General features: G+C 42.5%; 4 non-coding genes across 4 annotated transcripts; all 4 read right to left on the bottom strand.

Annotated features, from left to right (window-relative positions):
* Positions 1 to 3,460: 3,460 nt before the first annotated feature.
* On the bottom strand, positions 3,461 to 3,623 carry LOC134997515 (U1 spliceosomal RNA). Its single transcript, XR_010199995.1, has one exon. It is a non-coding gene; the product is annotated as a U1 spliceosomal RNA (small nuclear RNA).
* Positions 3,624 to 3,775: 152 nt separating this feature from the next.
* Positions 3,776 to 3,939, bottom strand: LOC134997508 (U1 spliceosomal RNA). Its single transcript, XR_010199989.1, has one exon. It is a non-coding gene; the product is annotated as a U1 spliceosomal RNA (small nuclear RNA).
* A 674-nt stretch (positions 3,940 to 4,613) lies between these two features.
* Positions 4,614 to 4,776, bottom strand: LOC134997513 (U1 spliceosomal RNA). Its single transcript, XR_010199993.1, has one exon. It is a non-coding gene; the product is annotated as a U1 spliceosomal RNA (small nuclear RNA).
* Positions 4,777 to 4,928: 152 nt separating this feature from the next.
* Positions 4,929 to 5,088, bottom strand: LOC134997516 (U1 spliceosomal RNA). The gene has a single exon (XR_010199996.1). It is a non-coding gene; the product is annotated as a U1 spliceosomal RNA (small nuclear RNA).
* Between the last annotated feature and the right edge of the window lie 9,095 nt (positions 5,089 to 14,183).

Genomic DNA, 14,183 nt, shown 5'->3' with positions numbered 1-14,183 from the left:
TGGGCATGAATGTGTTGCGGAACTGCTGTGAGGAGCTCGTAGCAGCACTCCAAGGAGAGTTTCAAACTGACAAGCTCCAGGAGAAACAAGGCCTTCAACCTGGGATAGCCAAACAAAAGGGAAGAATGATAACAGAATTATCTGTAAGAGAGGAACATGAAAAAAATAAGGCTAGCCAAATAATGATAGAAATGCCCATCTCCAGTGTCCAGATTATCCGAAAGAATGCTTCAATGTTAGGCATGAATAATATAGCATCCAGTTCTAGAAACTGTGAGCAACCTATTCAAGGAACCAGTTTTGACCACCTGCAAGATAAAAGTCAGATGATAAGACACCTCAAAGCCTTACTGAAGATTGGGAAATACCTGACCAAGCGACAAAGGCAAGAATCCTCGCCAGAACTCCTGAAGTTGTTGAGACAGCGAGAAAGGCTGTTTGAAGAGAAAGGACAGTTGGTTCGATGTAGTGTGGATCCTAATACTCATTATAGGATCAGTCAACTTGTAATTCCAAGACAAAGTGCTTGTTATGTGCTTGAAGAATATCACGACAAGTCAGGTCACCCTGGGTGCAAAAGGATGGAAACAAGCATCTGGAAAAAGTTCTTTTGGGTTGAAATGAGGGAAGACATCAAGAGATGGTGCCGAAACTGTCCAACCTGTTCTGTAAGAAGAACCTTGCTGCCTCTTTCTCTCCAGAATCCATTGTCCCAAACCAGCTGTGATACTGAATCCCAAGATGGAATGGAAGAGGCTCATAAAATGTATTTACAGCAGACTAAGGTGGTTTGTCACCGACAAGGAGGCAAGAAGACTAGGGCTTGCAAAACAGAAAACCACCATAGTCAGCTGCAGTTTTGTACAGCATGTCCCAAAGACAGTTTAGAAAGAGTTCAATACTCATCCATGGCAGGGGGATTGAGGTTTCCTAGACAAACTTTTCAAGACCATATACTGTCCAGATTTCAACCGATTGCTCCAGGAGCATGTGTTAATGTACTATAGCACAAAAGGAATTATACCTATCAGATACTGATGTTAAAAATGTTGATAAATGTTAATGTTTCAGACATAATCTGTGTTCACTAATGAATGTGACTGGATATAGTGAGAAGTTTATATAGGGATAAAACCAAAATGCGTGAGGACACGCATGTTTTGGGGGGGGGGGGGCACGTGTGATATCCCATAACAACAAGGACATTTTTGACAACAGTGTAGTTGCCTGTGCCATTTTAAATAAAGTTTATTTAAAAGAAAATTGAACAGCAGTTTGAGAAGTCAGTTGGAGCCATGGTGAGGAAAGAGCTGGCGACGCCATTACGCAGAGATGAGCAGCTGAGAGAGGGGAGACAAATAAGCTGAAAATTGCATGAGAGAGTAAGCAGTAGTGCAAAATACAGCAGTGGAAGTGCAGCAATTAACAAGTAAGAACGCCATGACACTCTCAGCCAAGAGAGTGCACAGCAAGTGTCAGAGACAGGAGAGTATAAAGCCTTTATACCAATGCTGACTGGCCTACATCTGAGGGGAAACTGCCTCAGAAACATCTATTGACTGGGTGAGATAAATCCATATTTATACTGAAACCTACTCCACTGCAAAGGACATTATCCTATATTTACTATACCTATGCAGCGATTTACATGGGAAGCAGCTCCAGTTTGTTTTAAACAATCATCTTTACTACACAGAGCTACAATATTTTGTTCACAGCTAAAGGAGACAATAGCTGCATATAACTATGTAACAACATAACCGGGCCCCAACGTGCACATAGAGACTCCCTGCAGTGACACCAATGTTATCTGGGACTTAAATATTGTCTGCATAAGTTGATTTCTATTACTAAGCAACATAGTATTAATCTCAGATTTAGTTATATTACCATTTGTGTAATGACTTAAAGTGTATATGGTGTCTGTGTTTAAGTTGCTTGAATCAAATCTTTCCCTTCCCTACTGTAATCAGTTCCTTTTCTGAGTTATGTGGTAAACCATTTATTCTTTCATACAAAGCCCTGCCTGCCTTTCTTTGTGTCTGGGGAAACCTTGCCTCTCTGCCAGGAATAGAGAAGAGCTGCTGCTGAAGGAGAAATAGTCCATCAAGGTATCCCTGACCTGTTCCACATAGTTTACACACTTGTTATACCGGGGTGTTACATTGTGTGTGACTGACCTTAGGAAGAAACCGGAGCCTCCGCTGCAGTGACCCAGCAACCAGGGCACGGGAGTATACAGTGCCGCTGGGAGTGATGAAGCTGCAGTAAAGATGTCTATTAGACCTAGCCTGCTGCAGCCCTTGTAGATTCTCATAAAAAAAGTTCTTCTTTTCTTGTCAAAATTAATAGCTAAGAATAGGCTGCTTGAGGCAGGCCCCTGTTAAGTGGCCTGCTACTGAAGGCAACAACTACAAACTGAGCTCCCTGTTCATGGAAGCGGGGTTATAGAGGAGAATGCGCTGAGCATCTTGGGAACAGTCAAAAGCTTTGAGCCGGTTGGTGCCTCAGATCAAGATCCTACTCTACACCCCAATGTGAATCCTTGTGGAGTCCAGTGTACCCCACAGAAGAAATTAATGTGTCACACCCATTGGCAGCAACCTTAGAATAGCTGCTGACGGGCACAATTGAGAAAGGAAGGGGGGGGGGGACATTTGAATCCAGCACATAGATGCAATTCAAATATGTAATTTGAACCTTCCTATTTTAAAATATAATGGATGAACCTCACCCTGTGAGAACAATCTTCATGATATAGAGATCTCATATGCAAAATAAGTATGAGTTGGGATAGGGCTGGGGAGGGTGGCTGCTCGGGCAGCCCCTCCCCCGTCAAGTTAAGGAGATTCAACTGAGGAAGCACAAGGGAACTCTCGTCTGGGGACAACAACTGCAGGGAGACCACATCTTTTCAGATGAACATGGGAGGGCGGAAGGCTGCCTAATACTGAAGCACCATCAAATATCAAACCATATGCAATAACTAGTACAAGCATTCCTGGGGGAAGGTCTGCAGGAGACGAATTTGCATACGGTGATGTCATCCAAGCAGTGGGCCAAAGTTGGCTGGAACCCTCATCTGCATATGAAAAGAGAAAAGGGTTATGCAGGGCATGGCGGCCTTTTGCGGCGCTTGGATGACCCCTAGTTCGCATTAAACACCTCCACCCTCCTTCGGTGTGGGGCTCATGTTGACTATGCCCCAGCCCCTGAAGCATTCAAGCTGATTTCTTGCAGCAGCTGGGCACTGTAACAGCTCCAGAGCTGCTCTGTAAGGCAAATAAAAGGGTGTGGGCCCTGCAGCACTACCTGTAGTTCGCATTGTGCGTTGGAAGGCACAAAGTAATCAGACGGGAGAAGTCAGGATAGTGCGCAAGGGCATAGAAGGGAGCGGCTCAAGAAAAGAGAAGTGGAAACAGACAGCAAACTAGGCTGGAGAGAGACCTGAGACAAAGAGATCTGAATTATACGAGAGCCGACCAGGGGAAACACAAATTATGCAGTCAAGTTTCCCACATTTGGGGAAATCGCAGGGGCAGCACACCCAGAGTGCAATGGGTGAGCCTTGCCCTGGGAGAAGCACCTTCAAGATCATAGTATCTCACCTGGCAGGTAAGTAGGAGTTGGGCTAGAGCTGGGGAGGGTCGCTGCTCGGGCACCCCCCTGTCAAGTGAAGGAGATCCAACTGAGGCAGCACAATGGAACTCTCGAAAGAAGAACAAGGCTAGAGGAAGATCTGAGACAAAGAAATCTGACTTTTACCAGAGCTGACCAGCGGAAAACACAAACACAGTCCCCCACTACCACAAATAATGCAGGCGAGTTTCCCACATTTGGGGAAATCACAGGGGTCAGCATACCCAGAATGCAATGAATGAACCTCACCCTGGGTGAACAATCTTCATGACCATGGTGTCTCCTATGCAAAATAAGTATGATTTGGGATAGGGCTGGGGAGGGCCGCTGCTCAGGCACATCTCTGTCAAGTAAAGTTAATTCAACTGAGGCAGCACAAGGGAACTCTCATCTGGGGACAACAACTGCAGGGAGAACACATATTTTCAGATGAACATGGGAGGGCAGAAGGCTGCCTAATACTGAAGCACCCCCAAACAACAAACCAAATGCAACAACTAGTGCAAGCATTCCTGGGGGAAGGCCTGCAGCAGATGGATTTGCATATGGTGATGTTATCCAAGCAGTGGGTCACAGTTGGCTTCAACCCTCATCTGCATATGAAAAGAGAAAAGGGGCGTGCAGGGCATGGCGGCCTTTTGCGCTGCTTGGATGACCCCTAGATCGCATTAAACACCCCCACCCTCCTTTGGTGTGGGGCTCATGTTGGCCATGCCCCATCCCATGAAGCATTCAAGCTGATTTCTTGCAGCAGCTGGGCACTGTAACAGCTCCAGAGCTGCTCTGTAAGGCAAGTAAAAGGGTGTGGGCCCTGCAGCACTACCTGTAGTTTGCATTGTGCATTGGAAGGCACAAAGTAAGCAGACGGGAGGAGAAGTCAGGATAGTGCACAAGGGTATAGAAGGGAGGGGCTCAAGAAAAGAGAAGTGGAAACAGACAGCAAACTAGGCTGGAGAGAGACCTGAGACAAAGAGATCTGAATTATACGAGAGCCGACCAGGGGAAACACAAATTATGCAGTCAAGTTTCCCACATTTGGGGAAATTGCAGGGGCAGCACACCCAGAGTGCAATGGGTGAGCCTTGCCCTGGGAGAAGCACCTTCATGATCATAGTATCTCACCTGGCAGGTAAGTAGGAGTTGGGCTAGAGCTGGGGAGGGTCGCTGCTCGGACACCCCCCTGTCAAGTGAAGGAGATCCAACTGAGGCAGCACAAAGGAACTCTCGAAAGAAGAACAAGGCTAGAGGAAGATCTGAGACAAAGAAATCTGACTTTTACCAGAGCTGACCAGAGGAAAGCACAAACACAGTCCACCACTACCACAAATAATGCAGTCGAGTTTCCCACATTTGGGGAAATCACAGGGGTCAGCATACCCAGAGTGCAATGAATGAACCGCACCCTGGGAGAACAATCTTCATAACAATGGTATCTCCTATGCTTCATCTACACGTTATAGCCCTGCATTTTCCAATGCCTAGCTCTTTGCAAAAGAGAGATATTGGCAAGGAAAAGCTGTATTGTACCTTTGCATTTTTCTCCCAAACGAAGGACACTAGAATGAAAATTTTAAAGCCTCCTGTTAGTGCTTCATCTACACGTTATAGCCCTGAATTTTCCAATGCCTAGCTCTTTGCAAAAGAGAGATATCGGCAAGGAAAAGCTGTATTGTACCTTTGCATTTTTCTCCCAAACGAAAGACACTAGAATGAAAATTTTAAAGCCTCCTGTTAGTGCTTCATCTACACGTTATAGCCCTGAATTTTCCAATGCCTATCTCTTTGCAAAAGAGAGATATCGGCAAGGAAAAGCTTTATTGTACCTTTGCATTTTTCTCCCAAATGAAGGACACTAGAATTAAAATTTTAAAGCCTCCTATTAGTGCTTCATCTACACGTTATAGCCCTGAATTTTCCAAAGCCTATCTCTTTGCAAAAGAGAGATATCGGCAAGGAAAAGCTGTATTTTACCTTTGCATTTTTCTCCCAAACGAAGGACACTAGAATGAAAATTTTAAAGCCTCCTGTTAGTGCTTCATCTACACGTTTTAGCCCAGAATTTTCCAATGCCTATCTCTTTGCAAAAGAGAGATATCGGCAAGGAAAAGCATTATTGTACCTTTGCATTTTTCTACCAAACGAAGGACACTAGAATGAAAATTTAAAAGCCTCCTGTTAGTGCTTCATCTACACGGTATAGCCCTGAATTTTCCAATGCCTAGCTCTTTGCAAAAGAGAGATATTGGCAAGGAAAAGCTGTATTGTACCTTTGCATTTTTCTCCCAAACGAAGGACACTAGAATGAAAATTTTAAAGCCTCCTGTTAGTGCTTCATCTACACGTTATAGCCCTGAATTTTCCAATGCCTATCTCTTTGCAAAAGAGAGATATCGGCAAGGAAAAACTGTATTGTACCTTTGCATTTTTCTCCCAAACGAAAGACACTAGAATGAAAATTTTAAAGCCTCCTGTTAGTGCTTCATCTACACGTTATAGCCCTGCATTTTCCAATGCCTATCTCTTTGCAAAAGAGAGATATCGGCAAGGAAAAGCAGCATTGTACCTTTGCATTTTTCTCCCAAACGAAAGACACTAGAATGAAAATTGTAAAGCCTCCTGTTAGTGCTTCATCTACACGTTATAGCCCTGCATTTTCCAATGCCTAGCTCTTTGCAAAAGAGAGATATTGGCAAGGAAAAGCTGTATTGTACCTTTGCATTTTTCTCCCAAACGAAGGACACTAGAATGAAAATTTTAAAGCCTCCTGTTAGTGCTTCATCTACACGTTATAGCCCTGAATTTTCCAATGCCTATCTCTTTGCAAAAGAGAGATATCGGCAAGGAAAAACTGTATTGTACCTTTGCATTTTTCTCCCAAACGAAAGACACTAGAATGAAAATTTTAAAGCCTACTGTTAGTGCTTCATCTACACGTTAATGCCCTGAATTTTCCAATGCCTAGCTCTTTGCAAAAGAGAGATATCGGCAAGGAAAAGCTGTATTGTACCTTTGCATTTTTCTCCCAAAAGAAGGACACTAGAATGAAAATTTTAAAGCCTCCTATTAGTGCTTCATCTACACGTTATAGCCCTGAATTTTCCAATGCCTATCTCTTTGCAAAAGAGAGATATCGGCAAGGAAAAGCTGTATTGTACCTTTGCATTTTTCTCCCAAACGAAGGACACTAGAATGAAAATTTTTAAGCCTCCTGTTAGTGCTTCATCTACACGTTATAGCCCTGAATTTTCCAATGCCTATCTCTTTGCAAAAGAGAGATATCGGCAAGGAAAAGCAGCATTGTATCTTGGCATTTTTCTCCCGAACGAAAGACACTAGAATGAAAATTGTAAAGCCTCCTGTTAGTGCTTCATCTACACGTTATAGCCCTGCATTTTCCAATGCCTAGCTCTTTGCAAAAGAGAGATATTGGCAAGGAAAAGCTGTATTGTACCTTTGCATTTTTCTCCCAAACGAAAGACACTAGAATGAAAATTTTAAAGCCTCCTTCATCTACACGTTATAGCCCTGAATTTTCCAATGCTTATCTCTTTGCAAAAGAGAGATATCGGCAAGGAAAAGCAGCATTGTACTTTTGCATTTTTCTCCCAAACGAAAGACACTAGAATGACAATTTTAAAGCCTCCTGTTAGGCCATCATCTACACGACATAGCCCTGAATTTTCCAATGCGCAGCTCTTTGCAAAAGAGAGATATTGGCAAGGAAAAGCTGTCTTGTACCTTTGCATTTTTCTCCCAAACGAAGGACACTAGAAAGAAAATTTTAAAGCCTCCTGTTAGGCCATCATCTACACGACATAGCCCTGAATTTTCCAATGCGCAGCTCTTTGCAAAAGAGAGATATTGGCAAGGAAAAGCTGTCTTGTACCATTGCATTTTTCTCCCAAACGAAGGACACTAGAAAGAACATTTTAAAGCCTCCTGTTAGGCCATCATCTACACGACATAGCCCTGAATTTTCCAATGCGCAGCTCTTTGCAAAAGAGAGATATTGGCAAGGAAAAGCTGTCTTGTACCTTTGCATTTTTCTCCCAAACGAAGGTCACTAGAAAGAAAATGTTAAAGCCTCCTGTTAGGCCATCATCTACACGACATAGCCCTGAATTTTCCAATGCGTAGCTCTTTGCAAAAGAGAGATATTGGCAAGGAAAAGCTGTCTTGTACCTTTGCATTTTTCTCCCAAACGAAGGACACTAGAAAGAAAATTTTAAAGCCTCCTGTTAGGCCATCATCTACACGACATAGCCCTGAATTTTCCAATGCGTAGCTCTTTGCAAAAGAGAGATATTGGCAAGGAAAAGCTGTCTTGTACCTTTGCATTTTTCTCCCAAACGAAGGACACTAGAAAGAAAATTTTAAAGCCTCCTGTTAGGCCATCATCTACACGACATAGCCCTGAATTTTCCAATGCGCAGCTCTTTGCAAAAGAGAGATATTGGCAAGGAAAAGCTGTCTTGTACCATTGCATTTTTCTCCCAAACGAAGGACACTAGAAAGAAAATTTTAAAGCCTCCTGTTAGGCCATCATCTACACGACATAGCCCTGAATTTTCCAATGCGTAGCTCTTTGCAAAAGAGAGATATTGGCAAGGAAAAGCTGTCTTGTACCTTTGCATTTTTCTCCCAAACGAAGGACACTAGAAAGAAAATTTTAAAGCCTCCTGTTAGGACATCATCTACACGACATAGCCCTGAATTTTCCAATGCGCAGCTCTTTGCAAAAGAGAGATATTGGCAAGGAAAAGCTGTCTTGTACCTTTGCATTTTTCTCCCAAACGAAGGACACTAGAAAGAAAATTTTAAAGCCTCCTGTTAGGCCATCATCTACACGACATAGCCCTGAATTTTCCAATGCGCAGCTCTTTGCAAAAGAGAGATATTTGCAAGGAAAAGCTGTCTTGTACCATTGCATTTTTCTCCCAAACGAAGGACACTAGAAAGAACATTTTAAAGCCTCCTGTTAGGCCATCATCTACACGACATAGCCCTGAATTTTCCAATGCGCAGCTCTTTGCAAAAGAGAGATATTGGCAAGGAAAAGCTGTCTTGTACCTTTGCATTTTTCTCCCAAACGAAGGTCACTAGAAAGAAAATTTTAAAGCCTCCTGTTAGGCCATAAACTACACGACATAGCCCTGAATTTTCCAATGCGCAGCTCTTTGCAAAAGAGAGATATTGGCAAGGAAAAGCTGTCTTGTACCATTGCATTTTTCTCCCAAACGAAGGACACTAGAAAGAACATTTTAAAGCCTCCTGTTAGGCCATCATCTACACGACATAGCCCTGAATTTTCCAATGCGCAGCTCTTTGCAAAAGAGAGATATTGGCAAGGAAAAGCTGTCTTGTACCTTTGCATTTTTCTCCCAAACGAAGGTCACTAGAAAGAAAATTTTAAAGCCTCCTGTTAGGCCATCATCTACACGACATAGCCCTGAATTTTCCAATGCGTAGCTCTTTGCAAAAGAGAGATATTGGCAAGGAAAAGCTGTCTTGTACCTTTGCATTTTTCTCCCAAACGAAGGACACTAGAAAGAAAATTTTAAAGCCTCCTGTTAGGCCATCATCTACACGACATAGCCCTGAATTTTCCAATGCGTAGCTCTTTGCAAAAGAGAGATATTGGCAAGGAAAAGCTGTCTTGTACCTTTGCATTTTTCTCCCAAACGAAGGACACTAGAAAGAAAATTTTAAAGCCTCCTGTTAGGCCATCATCTACACGACATAGCCCTGAATTTTCCAATGCGCAGCTCTTTGCAAAAGAGAGATATTGGCAAGGAAAAGCTGTCTTGTACCATTGCATTTTTCTCCCAAACGAAGGACACTAGAAAGAAAATTTTAAAGCCTCCTGTTAGGCCATCATCTACACGACATAGCCCTGAATTTTCCAATGCGTAGCTCTTTGCAAAAGAGAGATATTGGCAAGGAAAAGCTGTCTTGTACCTTTGCATTTTTCTCCCAAACGAAGGACACTAGAAAGAAAATTTTAAAGCCTCCTGTTAGGACATCATCTACACGACATAGCCCTGAATTTTCCAATCCGTAGCTCTTTGCAAAAGAGAGATATTGGCAAGGAAAAGCTGTCTTGTACCTTTGCATTTTTCTCCCAAACGAAGGACACTAGAAAGAAAATTTTAAAGCCTCCTGTTAGGCCATCATCTACACGACATAGCCCTGAATTTTCCAATGCGCAGCTCTTGGCAAGGAAAAGCTGTCTTGTACCATTGCATTTTTCTCCCAAACGAAGGACACTAGAAAGAAAATTTTAAAGCCTCCTGTTAGGCCATCATCTACACGACATAGCCCTTAATTTTCCAATGCGTAGCTCTTTGCAAAAGATAGATATTGGCAAGGAAAAGCTGTCTTGTACCTTTGCATTTTTCTCCCAAACGAAGGACACTAGAAAGAAAATTTTAAAGCCTCCTGTTAGGCCATCATCTACACGACATAGCCCTGAATTTTCCAATGCGCAGCTCTTTGCAAAAGAGAGATATTGGCAAGGAAAAGCTGTCTTGTACCATTGCATTTTTCTCCCAAACGAAGGACACTAGAAAGAACATTTTAAAGCCTCCTGTTAGGCCATCATCGACACGACATAGCCCTGAATTTTCCAATGCGCAGCTCTTTGCAAAAGAGAGATATTGGCAAGGAAAAGCTGTCTTGTACCTTTGCATTTTTCTCCCAAACGAAGGTCACTAGAAAGAAAATTTTAAAGCCTCCTGTTAGGCCATCATCTACACGACATAGCCCTGAATTTTCCAATGCGCAGCTCTTTGCAAAAGAGAGATATTGGCAAGGAAAAGCTGTCTTGTACCTTTGCATTTTTCTCCCAAACGAAGGACACTAGAAAGAAAATTTTAAAGCCTCCTGTTAGGCCATCATCTACACGACATAACCCTGAATTTTCCAATGCGCAGCTCTTTGCAAAAGAGAGATATTGGCAAGGAAAAGCTGTCTTGTTCCATTGCATTTTTCTCCCAAACGAAGGACACTAGAAAGAACATTTTAAAGCCTCCTGTTAGGCCATCATCTACACGACATAGCCCTGAATTTTCCAATGCGCAGCTCTTTGCAAAAGAGAGATATTGGCAAGGAAAAGCTGTCTTGTACCTTTGCATTTTTCTCCCAAACGAAGGTCACTAGAAAGAAAATTTTAAAGCCTCCTGTTAGGCCATCATCTACACGACATAGCCCTGAATTTTCCAATGCGCAGCTCTTTGCAAAAGAGAGATATTGGCAAGGAAAAGCTGTCTTGTACCATTGCATTTTTCTCCCAAACGAAGGGCACTAGAACGAAAATTTTAAAGCCTCCTGTTAGGCCATCATCTACACGACATAGCCCTGAATTTTCCAATGCGCAGCTCTTTGCAAAAGAGAGATATTGGCAAGGAAAAGCTGTCTTGTACCTTTGCATTTTTCTCCCAAACGAAGGTCACTAGAAAGAAAATTTTAAAGCCTCCTGTTAGGCCATCATCTACACGACATAGCCCTGAATTTTCCAATGCGCAGCTCTTTGCAAAAGAGAGATATTGGCAAGGAAAAGCTGTCTTGTACCATTGCATTTTTCTCCCAAACGAAGGACACTAGAAAGAAAATTTTAAAGCCTCCTGTTATGCCATCATCTACACGACATAGCCCTGAATTTTCCAATGCGCAGCTCTTTGCAAAAGAGAGATATTGGCAAGGAAAAGCTGTCTTGTACCTTTGCATTTTTCTCCCAAACGAAGGACACTAGAAAGAAAATTTTAAAGCCTCCTGTTAGGCCATCATCTACACGACATAGCCCTGAATTTTCCAATGCGCAGCTCTTTGCAAAAGAGAGATATTGGCAAGGAAAAGCTGTCTTGTACCATTGCATTTTTCTCCCAAACGAAGGACACTAGAAAGAAAATTTTAAAGCCTCCTTTTAGGCCATCATCTACACGACATAGCCCTGAATTTTCCAATGCGCAGCTCTTTGCAAAAGAGAGATATTGGCAAGGAAAAGCTGTCTTGTACCATTGCATTTTTCTCCCAAACGAAGGACACTAGAAAGAACATTTTAAAGCCTCCTGTTAGGCCATCATCTACACGACATAGCCCTGAATTTTCCAATGCGCAGCTCTTTGCAAAAGAGAGATATTGGCAAGGAAAAGCTGTCTTGTACCTTTGCATTTTTCTCCCAAACGAAGGACACTAGAAAGAAAATTTTAAAGCCTACTGTTAGGCCATCATCTACACGACATAGCCCTGAATTTTCCAATGCGCAGCTCTTTGCAAAAGAGAGATATTGGCAAGGAAAAGCTGTCTTGTACCTTTGCATTTTTCTCCCAAACGAAGGTCACTAGAAAGAAAATTGTAAAGCCTCCTGTTAGGCCATCATCTACACGACATAGCCCTGAATTTTCCAATGCGCAGCTCTTTGCAAAAGAGAGATATTGGCAAGGAAAAGCTGTCTTGTACCATTGCATTTTTCTCCCAAACGAAGGACACTAGAAAGAATATTTTAAAGCCTCCTGTTAGGCCATCATCTACACTACATAGCCCTGAATTTTCCAATGCGCAGCTCTTTGCAAAAGAGAGATATTGGCAAGGAAAAGCTGTCTTGTACCTTTGCATTTTTCTACCAAACGAAGGTCACTAGAAAGAACATTTTAAAGCCTCCTGTTAGGCCATCATCTACACGACATAGCCCTGAATTTTCCAATGCGTAGCTCTTTGCAAAAGAGAGATATTGGCAAGGAAAAGCTGTCTTGTACCTTTGCATTTTTCTCCCAAACGAAGGACACTAGAAAGAAAATTTTAAAGCCTCCTGTTAGGCCATCATCTACACGACATAGCCCTGAATTTTCCAATGCGCAGCTCTTTGCAAAAGACAGATATTGGCAAGGAAAAGCTGTCTTGTACCATTGCATTTTTCTCACAAACGAAGGGCACTAGAAAGAAAATTTTAAAGCCTCCTGTTAGGCCATCATCTACACGACATAGCCCTGAATTTTCCAATGCGCAGCTCTTTGCAAAAGAGAGATATTGGCAAGGAAAAGCTGTCTTGTACCTTTGCATTTTTCTCCCAAACGAAGGTCACTAGAAAGAAAATTTTAAAGCCTCCTGTTAGGCCATCATCTACACGACATAGCCCTGAATTTTCCAATGCGCAGCTCTTTGCAAAAGAGAGATATTGGCAAGGAAAAGCTGTCTTGTACCTTTGCATTTTTCTCCCAAACGAAGGTCACTAGAAAGAAAATTTTAAAGCCTCCTGTTAGGCCATCATCTACACGACATAGCCCTGAATTTTCCAATGCGCAGCTCTTTGCAAAAGAGAGATATTGGCAAGGAAAAGCTGTCTTGTACCATTGCATTTTTCTCCCAAACGAAGGACACTAGAAAGAAAATTTTAAAGCCTCCTGTTAGGCCATCATCTACACGACATAGCCCTGAATTTTCCAATGCGCAGCTCTTTGCAAAAGAGAGATATTGGCAAGGAAAAGCTGTCTTGTACCATTGCATTTTTCTCCCAAACGAAGGACACTAGAAAGAAAATTTTAAAGCCTCCTGTTAGGCCATCATCTACACGACATAGCCCTGAATTTTCCAATGCGCAGCTCTTTGCAAAAGAGAGATATTGGCAAGGAAAAGCTGTCTTGTACCATTGCATTTTTCTCCCAAACGAAGGACACTAGAAAGAAAATTTTAAAGCCTCCTGTTAGGCCATCATCTACACGACATAGCCCTGAATTTTCCAATGCGCAGCTCTTTGCAAAAGAGAGATATTGGCAAGGAAAAGCTGTCTTGTACCTTTGCATTTTTCTCCCAAACGAAGGTCACTAGAAAGAAAATTTTAAAGCCTCCTGTTAGGCCATCATCTACACGACATAGCCCTGAATTTTCCAATGCGCAGCTCTTTGCAAAAGAGAGATATTGGCAAGGAAAAGCTGTCTTGTACCATTGCATTTTTCTCCCAAACGAAGGACACTAGAAAGAAAATTTTAAAGCCTCCTGTTAGGCCATCATCTACACGACATAGCCCTGAATTTTCCAATGCGCAGCTCTTTGCAAAAGAGAGATATTGGCAAGGAAAAGCTGTCTTGTACCATTGCATTTTTCTCCCAAACGAAGGACACTAGAAAGAAAATTTTAAAGCCTCCTGTTAGGCCATCATCTACACGACATAGCCCTGAATTTTCCAATGCGCAGCTCTTTGCAAAAGAGAGATATTGGCAAGGAAAAGCTGTCTTGTACCATTGCATTTTTCTCCCAAACGAAGGACACTAGAAAGAAAATTTTAAAGCCTCCTGTTAGGCCATCATCTACACGACATAGCCCTGAATTTTCCAATGCGCAGCTCTTTGCAAAAGAGAGATATTGGCAAGGAAAAGCTGTCTTGTACCATTGCATTTTTCTCCCAAACGAAGGACACTAGAAAGAAAATTTTAAAGCCTCCTGTTAGGCCATCATCTACACGACATAGCCCTGAATTTTCCAATGCGCAGCTCTTTGCAAAAGAGAGATATTGGCAAGGAAAAGCTGTCTTGTACCTTTGCATTTTTCTC

This window comes from Pseudophryne corroboree, unplaced genomic scaffold, assembly GCF_028390025.1.
Source record: "Pseudophryne corroboree isolate aPseCor3 unplaced genomic scaffold, aPseCor3.hap2 scaffold_1441, whole genome shotgun sequence".
Classification (NCBI taxonomy): domain Eukaryota; kingdom Metazoa; phylum Chordata; class Amphibia; order Anura; family Myobatrachidae; genus Pseudophryne; species Pseudophryne corroboree.
This window is presented reverse-complemented; position numbering and strand designations above follow the sequence as displayed.